This window comes from Microtus pennsylvanicus, chromosome 2 (genome assembly GCF_037038515.1).
Source record: "Microtus pennsylvanicus isolate mMicPen1 chromosome 2, mMicPen1.hap1, whole genome shotgun sequence".
In the NCBI taxonomy this organism is placed as follows: Eukaryota; Metazoa; Chordata; class Mammalia; order Rodentia; family Cricetidae; genus Microtus; species Microtus pennsylvanicus.
This window is the reverse complement of record NC_134580.1, coordinates 82,676,918-82,697,272: the sequence shown is the minus strand read 5'-3', so window position 1 is coordinate 82,697,272 and position 20,355 is coordinate 82,676,918. Positions and strand designations below refer to the sequence as shown.

At 36.2% G+C, this 20,355-nt stretch overlaps 1 pseudogene; it reads right to left on the bottom strand.

Moving 5' to 3' along the window:
• Nucleotides 1-18,738: 18,738 nt before the first annotated feature.
• LOC142844934 (olfactory receptor 4K3-like) lies at nt 18,739-19,657 on the bottom strand (annotated as a pseudogene).
• Between the last annotated feature and the right edge of the window lie 698 nt (nt 19,658-20,355).

Sequence of the window (20,355 nt, the reverse complement as noted above, 5' to 3'; positions counted from 1 at the left end):
GAACATCCTCATTGTCTCAGTGTGTGGGTGCACCCCTCGCGGTCCTGAGTTCCATGCTCGTGCTAATTGAAGAACTTATGTGACCTATTTCTTCATTTGACTCAAAGGAACATTGTAGTATCACATCATGGTCATAGCTTCCTTCAGTTGAGTTCAGAAAATCAAGTTTAATGTAAAAGCATACTATGGTCATTTCTCTAAATGATTAGAGGGTGCTTTCTATTGTATATTAAATAAATAACCTCTTAAAACAAAAAAACACTACGATGATGCCAATAGTTATAAAAATAATTATTTTTATTATTTATATTTATTTTGTAATTGAGCTATCATATCTATATGTGTCATGACAACAAACATGCTATATGTGGAATAACATATTATTGTCATTGAGATGTATTGTTATAGAGATATCATTGAGATGTATCAGATGGTAACATCACTTGTGGCCAAATTTGATAACCCATGTTTGTTGCGGGAGGTCCTCCCACTCCTCCAGCCTATCATCGCTGAGATACCAGCCCATTGAGGTGTGGTCTCTCTCCCTTTAAAAAGGCAGCCACTTCCCTCTCCTCTCTCTCTTCACTTCCTGCTCCGCCAGCGACTAGACTCCTTTCCTGGTTGCGTAGAGGGCTGTTGCCTGGGACAGTGATCTGTAAGTTTTTTCCCCTTTAAATAAATACCACCCTATTAATCATAATCCCAAATTGGTGTGGCATTGTTTGTGACTGGGTCCCACATGATGGAGTGCTGTAGGAAGACATTCAGAATGTAAGTACCTGCCTACTGGGGGGTGGCCTCTTATACTATATACGTAAATGAAAAATCCGGGTTCATCCCTTTTCTCCTACCCCTTGCTCCTTTCTGCCCACCGCTCTTTTTGGATTGCGTGATTCAACCAGTCAAGCGACAAATTCTGATTTGTGCCTTTACCCCTAAATAAATATCTGTTTCTCAATTGTGAGTTAGCGTGGGATTTCTTTTAAGCATAAGTTCACCACCTTAATGGAGGGAGAAAACTGACTCCATCATGTTGTCTTCTAATCTGCACACATGTATTGTTGCATGAATAAAGGAAAACATGCACACATGTGTGTGTGAATGCATACATGAATGCCGGCATATACATATATACGTGTGTGTCAATGCATATGTATATATATAGGCATATGTATATTAATTTATGTCACATATATAAATATAATTTTTATTGAAAAATAAAAAATTCACCTTGTCTGTAGCCCTTACAGTTGTACATACATAATTATGACAGCTGAAAATGCCAATGGAGTAATTTATTTTCTCCCACACTCTCTTTTGGCACTCTATGATCAACCCATATCACACGCAGGATTCAGGAAAAAAATAACTTATTTTAGTTAGCATGATATTGCTTTAATTTTTAAGTCCATTTATTATATATACTTAAGTTGAACACTATTATATTTTGATATACAGACATATTGGAAAATTGCATATCAGTACTTTACATAGATACTGTGTGTTCATTAAAACATCTAAAAATCTCTTCAATTTTCCATCATTAAGTACCAATCTACTAACTGTAGTTTTAATTTAGTTAATTAATTTTCTAGAATTATTAGACACATATAACTGAACTTAAACATCTTCTATTTTCTTTCTGATATAATATGACTACAGCTCTTTTATTTTCCTGTTAATCCAAATTTTATATCTTTGCCTATACGTGAAAACACATCTTAAATTTCTTGTGTCTGGCTTTTCTTTAGCATAATGTTCTCTATATTCTTCAATGGCATTATATCCCTCTTTTTAGTATTAACAGCATTAACTTATTGAACTGTACACTATATGCTCCACATATTTGTTTTGTATGTAATAGGATGCATTTCATCCATCACATGTATTTCACCAATGCCTTTACCTGTTAGTCATTTAAAAAATATTGACACAAGAATTTGCTTTAAATGTTGCCCAGTGTTAAATTAGACTATCTAGCACAAGTTTATTTGAAACACATGATCTTTCTTCAATATCCAGAATGTTGAAATCATCTATATTATTACCAACATTGGCTTTACAAGTTTCTATTTATATCAACAATTTAATAATTTTTTCTCCAAATTTTACCATAAAATAGTATATAATTTTTGATACATATCTGAGATGTAAATAACTGAGAAGTTATAAGGTGTCATGTCTTCATGGTTCAGTTGTCATAGTCACATATTATGTTCCCTTTTGATTCAAGGTTTATTCTCTTTGTGCTAGGGATTAAGCCATGCTGTCATATCAGTAATTTAATATTACCACTTTTATTTTACTGTATGCATGTATATTTATTTACTCCCCACTTCAGTATATTAAGGTTGTATCTAATCTATAGCTATTAGGAATACAACAGTGTAAATGTTTCTATGCTTGTCATACACACATATTTATTTTATTCCGGTAAATAGTTAATAGTGAGATTGCTGTGTAAAATGGCTTATTATATACTTAATATTATTTGTCTTTTTATGAATTAGGCTTAGTTCCATGATCCACTTTGTACCAAGCAGCTCAGGCAGGTGAAAGACATCCACAGGGCAGCCTTATGATGAACAAGTATATGGTGGAGAAATGTGAGAGAAAGAGAAGCAGAAAGATTTGTGTGTTATAGTAAGAAGCAGATCTGGTCGAGCGGTGGTGGTGCATGCCTTTAATCCTAGCACTTGGAAGGCAGAGCTGGGGTGATTTCTGGGAGTTCAAGGCAAGTCTTGAATACAGAGCTAGTTCCAGGACAGGTTCCAAAGCTACACAGAAGAACCCTGCCTCAAAAACCAAAAGAAAAGAATGAAAAGAAAAGAAAAAGGCAGATCTGCAGAAATGAGGGTGGTAAGGAACTGGATAATCTTTGTTAACAGTAGCTGTGAGTACACTTCTCAAGACTACTTCCAGAGTTCAGGTCAGAAGCAGTAGCATGATACAAAGTATTTAGGATATTTCTAATGTGAGGAGTTAGGGAATAATTCACATACATGTTGTTCAAGTCATGTTCTTTCTTATTCTGTTGGCTCTAATTCTACCTTTGCAGCTTCTAGCTCTCCTTTGTTTCAAATCTCTGCTCAAATTCTCTGTTTCAAATCATCTTACTTCTTTTATTTAGCTAGTCTCAAAAGAACTTTTTACAGGATGTTTAAGGCAATAAAAAAATTACCAGGGTCACATCTCCTTGGTCATAGCACATTCTTTCGGTAAGTGATATGGGCAGAACTGAACCATTTTATATGACAATGAAAAATTTCAAAGTTTCTGGTGTTGCACTGTTACTAGAAGCTCAGAACACTGTGCCTAGTGAGACAAGCTCAGAGACTTGGCAAGGGAAAAATTGGCATTGTTTTCTTAGGCTTCTTTGTGTTAATAACCTTGGTTAGACATCTACAACTCTGACCTTGTACATAACTGTAAAGATTTTTTTTAATTTTTTTCTTTTTTTATTGATAAAAGGAGAATAAAGAAAAGAAACAAACAAACAAAAAAATTTCCACCTCCTCCCAGCCTCCCATTTCCCTCCACCTCCTCCCACTCTTCTTCCTCTCCTCCCTACCTTCTCCCCCTCCCCCCACTCCTTTCCCCCTCCCTCTCCAGTCCAAAGAGCAGTCAAGGTTCCCCGCCCTGTGGTAAGTCCTAGGTCCTCCCCCCTCCGTCCATATCTAGGAAGGTGAACATCCAAACTGGCTAGGCTCCCACAAAGCCAGCACATTGCGTAGGATCAAAACCCCGTGCCATTGTCCTTGGCGTCTCATCAGCTCTCATTGTTCGCCATGTTCAGAGAGTCCAGTTTTATCCCATGCTTTTTTGGTAACAGTCCAGCTGGCCTTGGTGAGCTCCCAGTAGATCAGCTCCACTGTCTCTGTGGGTGGGTGCATCCCTCGTGGTCCCGACTTCTTTGCTCATGTTCTCCCTCCTTCTGCTCCTCATTGGGACCTTGGGAGCTCAGTCCAGTGCTCCAGTGTGGGTCTCTGTCTCCATCTCCATCCATCGCCAGATGAAAGTTCTAGGATGATATGCAAGATATTCGTCAGTATTGCTCTAGGATAGGGTCATTTCAGGTTCCCTATCCTCAGCTGCCCAAGGAACTAACTGGGGACCTCAGCTTGGGCACCTGGCAGCCCCTCTAGGGTCAATTCTCCTGCCCACCCTAAAGTGGGTCCCTTAACTAAGAATTGTGGTTCCGTGCTCCCCTATCCAACCTTCCTTTATCCCGATCCTCCTGTTTCCCCAAGTCCCCCCTCCTTCCCTTCTACCTTTTCTCTCCCCATCTCTCCTTACCCCCATCCCACACCACCCCCAAGATCCCACTTTTTTCCCCGACAATTTTGTCTACTTCCCTTATCCAAGAGGATAACTATATGTTTTTCCTTGGGTTCACCTTCTTACTTAGCTTCTTTAGATTCGCCTATTGTAGACTCTGTGACCCCTATTTATGGCTAGAAACCAATTATGAGTGAGTACATCCCATGTTCATCTTTTTGGGTCTGGGATACCTCACTCAGGATAGTGTTTTCTATTTCCATCCATTTGCATGCAAAATTCGAGAAGTCGTTGTTTTTTACCGCAGCGTAGTACTCTAGTGTGTATATATTCCATACTTTCTTCATCCATTCTTCCATTGAAGGGCATCTAGGTTGTTTCCAGGTTCTGGCTATTACAAATAATACTGCTATGAACATAGTTGAACAAATGCTTTTGACATGTGATAGAGCATCTCTTGGGTAAATTCCCAAGAGTGGTATTGCTGGGTCGAGGGGTAGGTTGATCCCGAATTTCCTGAGAAACCGAAACACTGACTTCTACAGTGGTTGCACAAGATTGCATTCCCACCAGCAATGGATGAGGGTACCCCTTCCTCCACAGCCTCTCCAGCAAAGGTTATCCTTGGTGTTTTTGACTTTAGCCATTCTGACAGGTGTAAGATGATATCTCAAAGTTGTTTTGATTTGCATTTCCCTGATTGCTAAGGAAATTGAGCACGACCTTAAGTGTCTTTTGGCGATTTGAACTTCTTCTGTTGAGAATTCTCTGTTCAGATCAGTGCCCCATTTTTTAATTGGGTTAATTAGCATTTTAAAGTCTAGTTTCTTGAGTTCTCTATATATTTTGGAGATCAGACCTTTGTCTGTTGCCGGGTTGGTGAAGATCTTCTCCCAGTCAGTAGGTTGCCTTTGTGTCTTAGTGACAGTGTCCTTTGCTTTACAGAAGCTTCTCAGTTTTAGTAGGTCCCATTTATTCAATGTTGCCCTTAATGTCTGTGCTTCTGGGGTTATACCTAAGAAGCGATCACCTGTGCCCATCTGTTGTAGGGTATTTCCCACTTTCTCTTCTATCAGGTTCTTTTTAAATGAATTTTTTTGAGCTATACATTTTCTCTGCTCTTCTCCCTGCCTCTCCCGTCCCACCTACAGTCCTCCACCAAGGTCCCCATGCTTCCAATTTACTCAGGAGATCTTGACAGTTTCTACTTCCCATGTAGATTAGATCTATGTAAGTCTCTCTTAGTATCCTCATTGTTGTCTAAGTTCTCTGGGATTGTGGTTTGTAGGCTGGTTTTCATTGCTTTATATTAAAAACCACATATGAGTGAGTGCATGTGATAATTGTTTTTCTGTGTCTGGGTTATCTCACTCAAAATAATGTTTTCTAGTTCCATGCAATTTCCTGCATAATTCAAGATGCTGTTATGTTTTTTCTGCTGTGTAGAAAAAAACCTAACTCCATTGTGTAAATGCACCACATTTTCCTCATCCATTGTTTAGTTGAGGGGCATTTAGGTTGTTTCCAGGTTCTAGCTATGACAAACACTGCTGCTATGAACATATCTTTGTGGCATTATATCCTTTGGATATATATCCAAAAGTTATATTACTGGGTCTTGAGAAAGATTACCAGGCCTTGAGGAAGGTTGTTTCCTAATTTTCTGAAAAATCACCAGCTGACTTCCAAAGGGGTTGTACCAGCTTGCATTCCCACCAGCAATGCAGGAGTGTTCTCTTTCCCCCACAACCACTTCAGTATAAGATGTCATCAGTTTTTTTGTTGTTGTTGTTTTGTTTTTTATCTTGGCCATTCTTATAGGTGTAAGATGTAGTCTCAGAATTGTTTTGATTTGCATTTCTCTGATCAATAAGGATGTTGGACACTTCCTTAAATGTCTTTTGGCAATTTTAGATTCTTCTGTTGAGAGTTCTTTGTTGAGATCTGTAGTCCATTTTTTATTGCATTGTTTCTTCTTTTGATGACCAATTTCTTGAGTTCTTTTTATATTTTTGAGATCAGATCTCTGTTTGATGTGGGGTAAGTGATGATTTTTTCCCATTGTGTATGCTGCCATTTTGTCTTGTTGGTCATGTCCTTTGCTTTTCAGTTTCAGGAGGATCCATTTATTAATTGTTTCTCTCGGTGTCTGTGCTGCTGGGGTTATATTTAGGAAGGAGTATCCTGTAGAAATGTATCAAGTGTACTTCCCACTTTCTCTTCTGTAAGGTTCAGTGTGGCTTTCTTTATGTTGAGGTTTTTGATCCATTTGGACCTTAGTTTGTCCATGGTGATAGATATGTATCTATTTTTATTCTTCTACATGTTAGTATCCAGTTATGACAGCACCATTTATTAAATATGCTTTCCTTTTCTATTTGATACTTTTTGCTTCTTTGTCAAAATCAGGTGTTCCAAGCAGTGTGGATAAATATCCAGGTCTTCTATTCAGTTTCATTGGTCTTCCTGTCTATTCTTATGCCAATACCAGATTGTTTTTAGTACTGTAGCTCTGTAGTAGAGTTTGAAGTCAGGGATTTTTGATGCCCCCAGAATTTTTTAATTATACAGTACTATTTCAGCTATTCTGGTTTTTTTTTTTTTTTTTTTTTGCTTTTCCATATGAAGTTGAGTACTGTTCTTTTAAGGTCTATGCAGAATTTTGCTAGGATTTTGATTGGCATTGCATTCAATCTGTAGATTGCTTTGGGTAAAACTGCCATTTTTACTATATTATTTCTGCCTACCCAAGAGCATGGGAGATCTTTCCACTTTCTGGTGTATTCTTCATTTTCTCTCTTCAAAGATTTAAAGTTTTTGTCATACAAGTTTTCCATTGTTAGGTAAGAGTTACTATGAGATATTTTATGCTATTTTGGCAATTATGAAGAGTGTTGTTTCTCTGATTTTTTTCCCCAGCCATTTTATCATCTGTCTACAGGAGGGCTACTGATTTTATGAGTTAATGTTGTATCCTGCTACATTACTGAAAGTGTTTATTTATGAATCGTAGAAGTTCCATGGTAGAATTTTTGGAATTGCTTGTGTAAACTGTCATATCAATAAACAGTGAAGTTTGACTTCATTTTTGATTTGAATCCCCCTGATCTCCTTTTGGTGTCTTTTGCTCTAGCTAGGACCTCAAGAACTATATTAAATAGATATGTAGAGAGTGGACAACCTTGTCTTATTCCTGATTTCAGTGGACTCTCTGGGAGTTATTCTCCAGTTAGTTTGATGTTGGTTATTGGCTTGCTGTAAATTGTCTTTATGATGTTTATGTATGATCCTTGTATCCCTGGTCTCTCCAAGACTTTTATCATGAAGGGATGTTGTATTTTGTCAAAAGCTTTTTTGACATCTAATAAGATGGTCATATGCTTTTTATTTTTCAGATAGTTTATATGGTAGATTCTGTTGACAGATTTTCATATGTTGAAACATCCCTGCATCTCTGGGATGAAGCCGACTTGATCATGGTGGATGATGATTCTGATGTGTTCTTGGATTCAATTTGCCAGTATTTTATTGAGTATGTTTGTATCAATGTTCACGAAAGATATTGATCAGTAATATTTCTTCTTAGTAATGTCTTTCTGTGGTTTGGATATCAGGGTAATTGTAGACTCATAAAAAAGAGTTTGGCAATATTCCTTCTGTTTCTTTTGTGTGGAATAATTTGAGGAGTGTTGGTATTAGTTCTTTGCAAGTCTTGTATAATTCTGAGCTGAAGCCATCTAGTTCTGGGATTTTTTTTTTTTTTTGGTTAGGAGGCTTTTGATGATTGTATCTATTTTTTTCAGTAGTTACAGGTCTGTTTAATTTGTTTATGTGGTCTTAATTTATTTTTGGTAAGTGATATTTATACAGAAAGTTGTCCATTTCTTTTAAGTTTTCCAATTTTGTGGAGTGCAGGTTTTTGAAATATAATCTGATGATTCTCTGTATTTCCTCCATGTCTATTGTTATGTCCCCCTTTTCATTTCTGATTTTGTTAATTTGGATATTCTTTCTCTGCCTTTTGGTTAGTTTGGATAAAGGTTTGTCCATTTTGTTGATTTTCCAGAAGAACCAACTCTGTCTCATTGATTCTTTGAATTGTTTTCTTTGTTTCTATTTTGTTGTTTTCAGCTCTCAATTTGATTATTTCCTGCCATCTAATTCTCTCAGATGAGCTTGCATCTTTTTGTTCTAAAGTTTCCAAATGTTCTGTTAATTCACTAGTGTAAGATTCTTCCAACTTCTTTATGTAGGCATTTAATGCTATGAACTTTCCTCTTAACACTGCTTTCAATGTGTCCCATAAATTTATGCATGTTTTGAGGTTATTTTCATTGAATTTGAGGAGTCTTTAATTTCCCCCTTTATTTCTTCCTTTACATTTTGATGATTCAGGTGAGAATTATTTAACTTCCATGTGTTTGTGGGTTTTCTGGAATTAGTATTGCTGTTGACTTCTAGTTTTAAACCATGGTGATCTAATAAGGTACGTTAGGTTATTCCATTTTTTTTTGTATTTGTTGATGTTTGTTTTCTTACAGAGTATGTGGTAAATTTTTGAGAAGATCCTATAAGGTGCTGAGAAGAAGGTATATTCTTTTCTGTTTGGATAGAATATTCTATAGATATCTATTAAGTTCACTTGAGTCCTAACATCTGTTGTTCTCTTATTTCTCTGTTCATTTTTTTTATCTGACTAACCTGTACAGTGGTAAGAGGGGAGTGTTGAAGTCTCCCACAATTAGTGTGTGGGGTTTAATATATGATTTAAGCTTTAGAAGTGTTTCTTTTACATAAAAGGGTGCCTTTGTATTTAGGGCATAGATGTTCAGTATCAAGATTTCCTCTTGCTGGATTTTTCCTGTGACTAATATGAAATGACTTTCTTTGTCTCTTTTGATTGATTTTAGCTTCAATTCTATTTTGTTAGATAATAGGATAGCTATACCCATTTGTTTCTTAGATCCATTTGATTGAAATTTTTTTACCAACCCTTTACTCTGTAACAATGTCTGTCTTTGAGGTTTAGATGTGTTTCTTGTATGCAGAAGAAGGATGGATTCTGTTTTCATTTCCACTCTGTTAGCCTGTGCCTTTTTATAGGTAAGTGGAGTCCATTTACATTAAAGGATATTAATGACCAGGGATTGCTATCACCTGTTAATTTAGTTTTCAGTGTTGGTGATGTTAATTTGTGCATTTTTACCTTCTTTGGGATTTGCTGCTATGAGACTATCAATTGTCTATGCTTTTGTTGGTGTACCCAACATACTTGTCTTGGAGTTTTCCTTCTAGTATTTTGTGTAGGACTGGGTTTTTGGCTCGGTAGGTATTGTTGACATATAATTTTGTCATGGAATATCTTGTTTTGTATTTCTACAGTGATTGAAAGTTTTGCTGAGTATAGTACTCTGGGCTGTCATCTGTGGTCTTTTAATGTCTGCATAATGCTTCATCATGACCTTCTGACTTTCATTGTCTCCAATGAGAAACCAGGTATAATTCTAATAGGTCTACCCTTATATGTTACTTGGCCTTTATTCTTTGCAGCTCTTAATATTCTTTCTTTACTCTGTATGTTTAGTGTTTAGATTATAATGTAGTGAGAGGACCTTTTTTTTTGGATCCAGTCTCTTTGATATTCTGTAAGCTTCATGGCTCAATCCTGATCCCCCAGTGTCCCAGGACTGGATTGGCTACTGGCTTCTGCTCCTGTGGAGCTTGCTTTCTCAGACCCACTCAGTCCTAAGTAGCTGGTTCAGTCCCATGCCTGTGGAATTTGTTGCCCAAACCCTGACCTGGCCCAAAGTGGAGTTTCTTGCCCAACTATGAAGTTTTTAACTTAAAATCTATATACAAAAACCTTTAGTCTGGTTTGAACTTGTTCTAAGGTAAAACCAAGTTAATTGTGTGTATTTTGTCTTAAACTGAGGAGAAATTGTTGTTTTCTGATATAAGTCTGAGTAAAAGGAACAAAGCTTTTAAGTACCTTACAGTTATTATTGGATAATAGATCTAGTTATGAAGCATATCCTAGTATTTTTATATATACATCCAAATCATTCATATTAATGAGAAGTAATTTTCCTGACAATCATGGATATATGTTCTCATAAGAATGAGATGCAATCATAACATTATACGTTAAAGTGCTGGTATTGGGGAGACACCATGGTTGCTTTAGCAAATATAAAATTCCAGACAGAAGCAACAGTGTTTAAAATTGGTGGTCCTGAAGGCCCTGCCTGGATGGATTTCTCCTCCTTCAGAGCATCATTCTCTTGGTGGGTTTTAACCTGAATGCTAGTTCTCATCTGCAGTGTCCTTCCATGGCTTTTGACACTTTGTGGTCCACAGAAGGAGCAGCGGGCTGTGTTCCCAGCATCCAGCCGCCTGGCTAGTTTTCACCCAAAATAATAGCATGGAAACTATATTCTTTTAAACACTGCTGGCTCATTAGCTCTAGCCTCTTACTGGCTAACTCTCACATCTTGATTAACCCATTTCTATTAATGTGTGTAACACCACAAGGTGTGGCTTACTGGGAAGATTCTAACCTGCGTCCATCTTGGAGAGGAGAGCTATGACGTCTGACTCACTTCCCTTCTTCCCAGCATTTTGTTCTGTCTACTCCACCTACCTATGTTCTGACCTATCAGGCCAAGCAGTTTCTTTATTAATTAACCAATGAAAGCAACACATAGAAAGAAAATGCACCTACATCAGTGGTATGCTTGGCAGTATCAAGGTGGCATCTGGTCTTGGCTTGCTGCCTGAGGCCATGTCTGGATTTGTGATCTGACTTCATCTGAAGTCTGTGTTGATGTCCATGACCTACATTGCCTTAAACCATGGGGATGCCCAGAATTTTGGCTGCCACTTGGTTGTTTGAGGGCCATTTCACCACTAGAGGCATGTTGATGTGAGTGTTCTGTGCTTCCACTAGGGGACATGATGGCATCTGGTTCAAGCTATTGCCACAGGCCATGTGTGGGTTCATGGCCCTTGAGTAGCCAGAGTCTTTCTTGATATCTGTGTCTTCAGTAACTACTGAAGGCCATTCTGATTACTGGGGTCTGGGCAGACACCTGAATCTATGCTGGTGTCTGAATTCCACACTGCCCACATGGTCATGCCAATATGGATTGCCTGTGTCACTATTTGGGGCTATGATGTTGTTCTGTGTTGTCATATATGAGTCTGTGGACCTGTTGCAGCCAGTGTCTGAGTTGATATCCATGGCTCTTGATACCATGGAAGGCTGTGCATACCCAGGGTCTGGGCTATCACCTGAGGCCATGTGGTGATCTAAGGATCATTCTGTAACTGGGACCATGAAGATCTGAGGAGCATGCCCTGCCACAAGATGCCATGATGATGTCCAGAACAAGGATGTTGCTGAGGGATGAAGCACAATTAATAAATACTCAGAGACAGATATTGGGGTTTAATCTGAAGATAAGAAAAGCAAGCAGCAAGCCACTGGCATTTACCTCAAACTTATTCTGAAAATGGTGATCCTGCCTCCAGGAGACCTTAGCTTGAGTCTGTGACTGAGAGCTGTGTCTTCTCATTTTATGATTTTCTCTAGTTCTGGGATTAATGGCATATACCACTAATACCTGGTTTCTATGGCAAGCTTGTGTGGGTACTGGAATTAAAGGTGTGTGATATTGCTGATTGGTCTGTAAGACTGACCATTGTTTCTGTTTTACTTTTCTTATCCTCGGGAAAGCTCTAATTATACAAATGAAATGCCACTGCAGAGGGCCATGTTTGGTTCTATGGCCCTGCCACACTCAGGGTTTGTGCTGGTCTCCTTGACTGCTGATACCATAAAGGGCTTGCAGATGCCATGTGCCTGGATTGCTACCTGGGAACATATTCATGTTCAAAGGTGACACCGACCATGATACTATGATGCTCTGAGTGGCCTGTGATGTCACCTGGGTTATAGTGACATTTAGGGCCAGTTGCTACCAGGAATCTTGTCTGGGTTTATGGTCCTACCACAGTTGAGGCCTGTGTTGAAATCTGTGGCTCATGGTGACATCAAAAGCCACACATGTGCCAGGGTTCTAGTTCTGGAAACAACCTAGATGCCCCTCAATGGAAGAATGGATAAAGAAAGTGTGGCACATCTACACATTAGAGTACTACTCTGTTTTATAAAACAATGACATCTTGAATTTTGCATGCAAATGGATGGAATTAGCAAGCACTATCCTGAGTGAAATAACTCAGACCCCAAAATATTAATATGGTTGTACTCACTCATTAGCGAATTCTAGCCATAAACAAAGGACATTGGGCCTATAGTTCATGATCCTAGAGAAGCTAAGTAATAAGGTAAACCCAAAGAAAAGCATATATAGATCCACGTGGAAGTTGGAAATGGACAAGATCCCCTTGTAAAAATTGGGGGCATGGAAGGGAGGGTAGATGTAAGGGGAGAGGGATAGGAAGAGGGGAGATGTGGGGGTTTCGGGAGAGTTTGGGTGAGTGGATGGTTGAGATAGAGGAAAGGCAAATATGGGAGCAGGGAAGGAGATATCTTAATTGAGGAAGCCATTTTGGGGTTGGGTCATGAACATTGAACACAAAGTAGAAAGCCTGTGCTCCCAGAGTAATAGGTAGGGAGAACTGCATTGGTGGGCAGTCCGTGGGAAATTTCCAAGTCACTGCATCAGCCAAAATATTTGCAGCTGCGTGCTAAATATGTAACTCTGCTGTGGAGGGTTTTCAAGATGTAGGGCAGAAATAGTAGAAATCTACAAACATTTTGAGATGGTCTGAGATTTGTGCTCTACTCTACTCTATGTGATTAGGAGCCTGTCTATTGTAGATTATAATAAAATAGTCCCACATTAGCCCAGAATGGAGTATAATAAAGGTTTCTTTATTTAGGGATAGACTCACAGTTCAGCCATCTTCTGCCTGAATAGGAAACAGAAACCACATCCCCAGCCAAGGGGCTGCACATGTTCTTACATCTTTATATATAATACATATGGCCATGGCAAAAGTAGGTCACTATCTCCAAGGCTATTGGCTGAAGGAATTCCCACAGCACATAATTAACCCCAAAAATTCTAGCAGGGGAACACTACAATTGATAAATACCTTTAGTAAAGCAGTGGGATACAAGATTAACTCAAAACAATCAATATCTCTACTATATACAAATGATGAATGAGCTGAGAAAAAATCAGGAAAAAAATCACCTTTTACAGTAGTCACAAATAACATATACTATCTTGGGGTACCTCTAATCAAACAATGAAGGGCCTTCATGACAAGAACTTTAAGCCTTGAAGAAAGAAATTGAAGAAGACATAAAAAAATGGAAAGATATCCCACGCTCTTGGATAAGTATGATTAACATAATAAAAATAGTAATTTTACCAAAAGCATTCTATAGATTCAATGCAATACCTATAAAAATTCCAGACCTAAAAAAGGATAATACTCAAATTCAAACTGAAAAACAAAAAGCTCAGAAGTGCCAAAACAATCCTGTATAATAAGAATGTTCTTGAGGCATCACTTCATGTGCTACTACAGAGCTATAATACTGAAAACAGCCTTGTATAAGCACAAAAACAGACAGGTGGACCAATAGAATTGAATGAAAAATCCCGATTTCATTCCACACACATATAAACACCTGATTTTTTTTACCAAGAAGCTAAAACTATAAAGTAGAAAAAGAAAGCATTTTCAAAAAATGATGCTGGCAAAACTGGGTGTCAACATAAAAATTGGTAATGTATAGAAAACAATTCTATAGTTTTTCAAAATATGTTGTCACCTATACATTTGGTTTACATAAGGAGTAAAAGTTCACGACAAGGAACCTACAGAAAATGTGAACAAAAAGTAGAAAAGTTTCTTCATTTTGTGAAATTATGGCAATAAACGTATCATTTTAAGATAAACTTAAACATGTAATAGAAAAAAATTGAATGATACAGAATTGAAGAACTACAGATATTTTATCCATTGTTTAAGTTGGTTTTTTTTTGTAACAATACGAGACACAAGGAAAGATGAGGCATCTGATATTATTAAAATATACATTCTCACAGCCAACTCCCTGTTCCTCTGACACCCACAAAGTTTCACCAAATGACTGCTCAAATATGAGTCACGTGAGGATGATACCAAAGGACATTCCAAAGTACAGGGAAAAGCCTATGATGCCTCAATCCTACATAAAGAACTATAGACAACTAAGGAGAGCTAAGGTTGGAAGAGATGGTTGGCCCTGTAATCACACATTCAAGTCACATTGTATAAAGTGATTATATATATATGCAATAACAATTAATTTTAAAAGAGGCCATGTATTTGAAGGAAAGTATAGAGGAATATGGGAGAGTTTGGAGGAAGGAGTGGAAAGAGGAAAAAAGGATGATGTGATTATATTTTAATATCAAAAATGAAGTTATATGGTAGTGGCCCCAAAACTTTAATCCCAACACTGAATAGGCAGAGACAGGTGCAACTCAGTGAGTTTTAGGCCAGCCTGGTCTACAGAGCCAGTTCCAGGACAACCATGGTTACACAGAAAAATTTTGTTTTTAAGAAACAAAAACAAAACAAACAAACCAGCAAGCAAACACATAAACAAAAGGAACAAGAGAAAAAGAAAGAAGGTAGATGTGAGGTGAATAAATAATATTTCTAAGAATTTGAGTAAAGCCAACAGGAATAGCTTTTCTTATATCACTAATTTAGAAAAGTTAATATTTGGAATAATATACTTTGGTTAGGTGAACTTAATTTATTTTTCAAAGAAAAAGAAATCATGTTCCTATACTTTGTCATGAGCTTTATATATTCTTTTTTATAAAAATATTATTTTAGTTCTTTCTTGCCTCCAACAGGTACCACAAAGCATAATTTTATTCACAAAATTATTTTCTTAATGTAATAAATATTTCTACAGTCATTTAAATTTTGTTTCATGTTTCATAATATAGGCATCCATAAGATTAAAACTAATCTATAGTTAGTGTTCTATATAGATTCTAAATAATTCTTACAAAGTTTGAGGGGATGACATTGTTTGAGGCCAATTTATTTGCTGTTTACCACCTATTTGGGGCATCTAAAATTTTATTATTGAATGTACATTGAACAAGCAATGACTTTTGCATCACATTTTAATCTACTTGTCTGGTTTACTTTAAGTTTTCAATATACGAAAATAACAGGAGTATATAGATCAGTGTTAGGGAGACTCCCTAGCATACTTGAGACCTAGCATATGTTTTAACTTTTAGCTCCAAAACAAACAAACAAACAAAACAAATAAATAAAGTCTCAAGTATTAAGATAAATAACTACTTAATAAGTAACTACTTAGTTTAATGTGTAAATGTGCTTGTTGTAAAACTTTGATCTATTTTGAATTTTATTGTGTGAAGGCTACAGGTACAGTGAGATTTGTTCCTCTGAATTTACTAGGGATTACCATATCCTCCACAATATATTTTGAAATGTTGCAAAAATGATATATCTTAGCTTTGTAAGCTTATTTCTAAGCTACAAATTTCAGAACATTATTATTTTGTGTCTGTCACATGCTGATTGTAACCAATCTTCTGTTGTATATTTTGAAATCAGGTGTTAGGAGATATCTGACATCACTTCTTTACTAAAGACTTCTTTGACAGTTTGAATTAACTTGTACTTAATTAATACTGTTAGGATCATGTTTTTCTACTTCTTAAATGAATGGCAGCAGAATTTTCAGAAATGTTAGGTCAAATGTTTAGGGATGCAGTAAATACATATCAAACTTACTTAGCCTGAAGAAACAGGCTTGCAATTTCAACTCCTAGGGAGGTTAGGTTGGGAAAAATTCAGTCAAAGATAACTTGACCCACTTAGAAAGATCTTACTTTAACTTTTCAATATACAAAAATAACAGGAATATATAGATCAGTGTTAGGGAGACTCCCTAGCATACTTAAGACCTAACATATGTTTTAACTTTTAGCTCCAAAACAAACAAACAAAACAAATAAATAAAAAATTAAAACAAAATAAGACAAAACCCCAAAGAACCAAAAAAACTCACAAAACTTCACAACAAAAACCAACAAACAAATGAAAAACAAATGAACGAAATCAGTGAGATTTTGAGTTAATATTATTGCCTATTCATAATGGCTATCATCAAAAAATATAGGTCAAATTAAGTGAAATGACACTGATTCAGGAGAATGAACTATCTAAATTATTTTTGTATAAATGAAAGAAAGAGTAAGTCAGAAGAAGAAGCCCACCAGTGGGCATGCAAACAAGAAAATAAGTGATGGCATATGGAATAATGTCATACATATAGTGTGTGTGTGTGTGTGTGTGTGTGTGTGTAAATTTACTCCATGTGTGCCTATGTGGAAATACTTGTGGATGTTAGATCAAAACTTATAGGCATTGTACTCTTCCTCTACCATGTGAGCTTGGGGGATTTTAATTAAGGTCCTGTGGCTTGTCAGGAATCTCCTTTACCTGTTGAACTATCTGACTGGTAGTTTCTTCTTTATGAAACACCTTAAATATAAGTAATGTCACTAAGATAATCGTTAAAATTTAAATAAAATTTATATCCTTATTAACTACACAGGCAATAAGAAGTCATTTTATAGTTCAAAAATTTAGTTTACAAAAGAGTCCTTAAGGTGTTCTGTTGTTGAAGTATAACCATGAGCATGTGTGGGCAAGCTGTCTGTATATTAAAACTTGCTTATAAAATAATGCTGAGAAAGAATGAGAAAAGGTTTAGTAAGAATGCAAGAACTATGAAATGCAATCTTGTAGGCTTGGCACAGCCAATGCAGTTATAATCCCAAAGCTGCCTAACATGGGCACTATACAAGAAAATAGTAAATGGTCAATCAAAGATCAGAGTGTACCTATGATCTCTTTGTTGAACTGTGAGCTACTGATGTTTCTGGAATAGTGCTAGCTGTTTTCTTCAGTTCTACCGACTACTGCACTCATAGTTTTACAGGGAGAGTTGCAAACAATGGATGCACATGTCAATGAATCATTGCAGTGAACCACAGAACAAAACAAAATATGTAAATATATAAAGGTACTCCTGTGGTTTGTGTGGCTTGGGAAGAGAGTAATAAGATTGGGAGAGATATAAGAGGTAAAAGATTATATCAGATGTAATCATCTTATTACAGACATTGTCAAAGAATGTATTTGATAAAAATATAGTGACAAAACTGTTGAGGGTTAAGTCTATAATCACACTAGAGATAATTTCTTCTGAAAAAGATACATATGTATACATCAACCTCTGTGACCAGACATGAACAATGCTTATCTGTAGTCATATGATCTCAGCAAAAATAAAGTGATACAGGTGTTTGTTTGTTATGGTTAGATAATTCATATTATGACAACCTCTTTAGCTTATTAGGTTATATATACAGGTTGATTTTAACCATTAGCTCATGAAATATTATCATGAAATTTAAGAAGTTAAGACTTTCATATGTGTTTAGACATGAGATAGAATTCAACTATTGTAAACATGTATAAATATAGGTTATTCAAAATAACCCATTACTCCAAATTATATATAATATGAATTGTTATGAATACCATATTATCAAGCATATATAATGTATCCACACAGTGGTGGTGCATGCCTTTTATCTTGGGACTGGGGAGGCACAGGCAGGCAGATCTCTGAGTTTGAGGCCAAAATGTTCTAGAAGAGCTATTTCCAGCACAGGCTCCAAAGCTACAGAGAAACCCTGTCTTAAAAAACAAGAGAAAACAAAACATAAAAGAACACATAATGTTTACGCAACTGCCTTTGGCAATTATGTTATTTCATTATATAGTATAAAATCTATATGATGCAAAAAATTGTGAACTGAAGAAAGTACATTCAAATATTATTAACAGATTGTTCTTTCAGTTATGGTAAACAATACAGGAAAATTCAGAATCCATATAATAGTTAAGACTTGAAAATGACAGAGATTATATCAATATAAGGTAAATAATTTTATGATGTGCTTTGTTTAGCATTTTGATTTCTAAGTGGCTGCAGTCTTCACAGATATCTTCAATACCTTCTGTTACATAGAATTAGGATTGACATATAACACCATATTCTAAAAGATGATAAGACTGATAAATCATTCACAGTGTATTGTTTTACTAACAATCTAATCAAAGTGGCATACACAACTCTTATATATATTTTATACAGAGCTATTACTCATTCTATGTGATACAATTATAAGTATTACAATATTGAATATAATTTTCTAGTGGTTATTTTCACAACTATCTACAAAATACATCATATAGATTCTAGAAATAAGCTGCTCTCCAATTCAGTTTTGACTAAAATTCATATAAAATAATGTGTATGCAATGAATTTGTTGATAAAATAAGATATTTAGAACTTATTGCAGAACTCACATGTGATTTATCAGCTTCTTTATGGCATTCTTAATATCTCTATTTCTCAGCGTATAAATGACCGGATTCAGGAGAGGTGTGATGACTGTATTAAACACAGAGAGAATCTTATCCACCCAAGTGATGCTGTCAGGCCATAGATAGATGAAAATGACAGGACCATAGAATAGCACAACAACTATAATATGGGAGGTACAGGTAGAGAGTGCCTTTGATGAACCATCATTAGAGTGAAGCTGAATAGTTAGTAGAATGTACGTGTAAGATATCAGCAAGAGAATTAAACAAGTTATTGCTAAAACACCACTCTCAACATTTATTATGATTCCCAGAGTATCAGTATTTGTGCAGGCTAATTTCATCGCCAAAGAAATATCACAGAAAAAGCTGTCTATCACTCTAGGTCCACAAAAGGGTAGTTCCAAGACCAAAATCAGCTGAATAATGCCATGCACAAATCCAATGATCCATGATATCAAAACGAGCCAGATGCACTTCTGTCTGTCCATGATGCTGGTGTAGTGGAGTGGCCTGCAGATGGCCACATAGCGGTCATAGGCCATTGTTACAAGAAGAACCATCTCACCCCCTGCAAAGAAATGCACGCAGAGGATCTGGCTCATGCAGCCCCCGAAGGAAATGCTTTTATTTTTTTTTTATGAGGTCTGTGATCATTTTGGGGGTAGTAACTGAGGAAAGGCAGAAGTCAATAAATGAGAGATTGGCTAACAAATAGTACATAGGAGAATGGAGATGGTGATCAATGATGATTAATATCACCACAAAGAGGTTGCCTACCACAGTCATCAGGTAGAGGGTGGAAAATGGAAGCAGGAAAAAAATCTGCAGTTCCCTTGAGGTGCAAAATCCCTGAAAAATGAATTCAGACACCACAGACTGGTTTGTTTCTTCCATTTTTTACACTGGGCTCCAAAATGTTCAGAGAGACAGACTTTAATTAAGAATTCCTGAAACAGAAACAATAACTTAATGGTCAGAATTGATTAAGCCTTGTACCCAATCAGTTAAAGTATCTTCCTTGAGTTTCTACATTCTTTCTAATTAGGTATTTTTGCTGAATATAGGAAAAACTACTACCAGTCTGAAAAATAGTCTCTATTGGTATGTAAGTGAGTATTTTATGAAAAATATCAATTCCAAATATTCTCTTTACATTTTTCCACCATAAATCTATGTTTTTGGCATGGATTCAGAGATCATTTTCTTCAAGGAATACCTGAGATATATTCACAGGCTCTTTACTTGACTGCCATAATACCAGAATGATAAGCCTGTGACATATTTTAAACATAAACACAAAATTCCCAGGTCCCCAATCTATGTATGATTATTTTAAAGAGACACAATTGAGCAAATTCTTTTAAATTTGTAAATTGGATAAAAATGGATCATCAAATAAACTGAGAAATCATATGCCAAGGACGAGTTTTTAGCATTGTCTTTCCTTGAACTTTGGTTATATTTTTGGATTTTATTTCTAAACAATAATGTATTACTAGTTCTGATGGATGTTACTTATTGTTATATACTTACAGCCTTTCAACTCGAAATGGTGAGATTTCATATGATAGTTTGAATAATTTATTCATGAA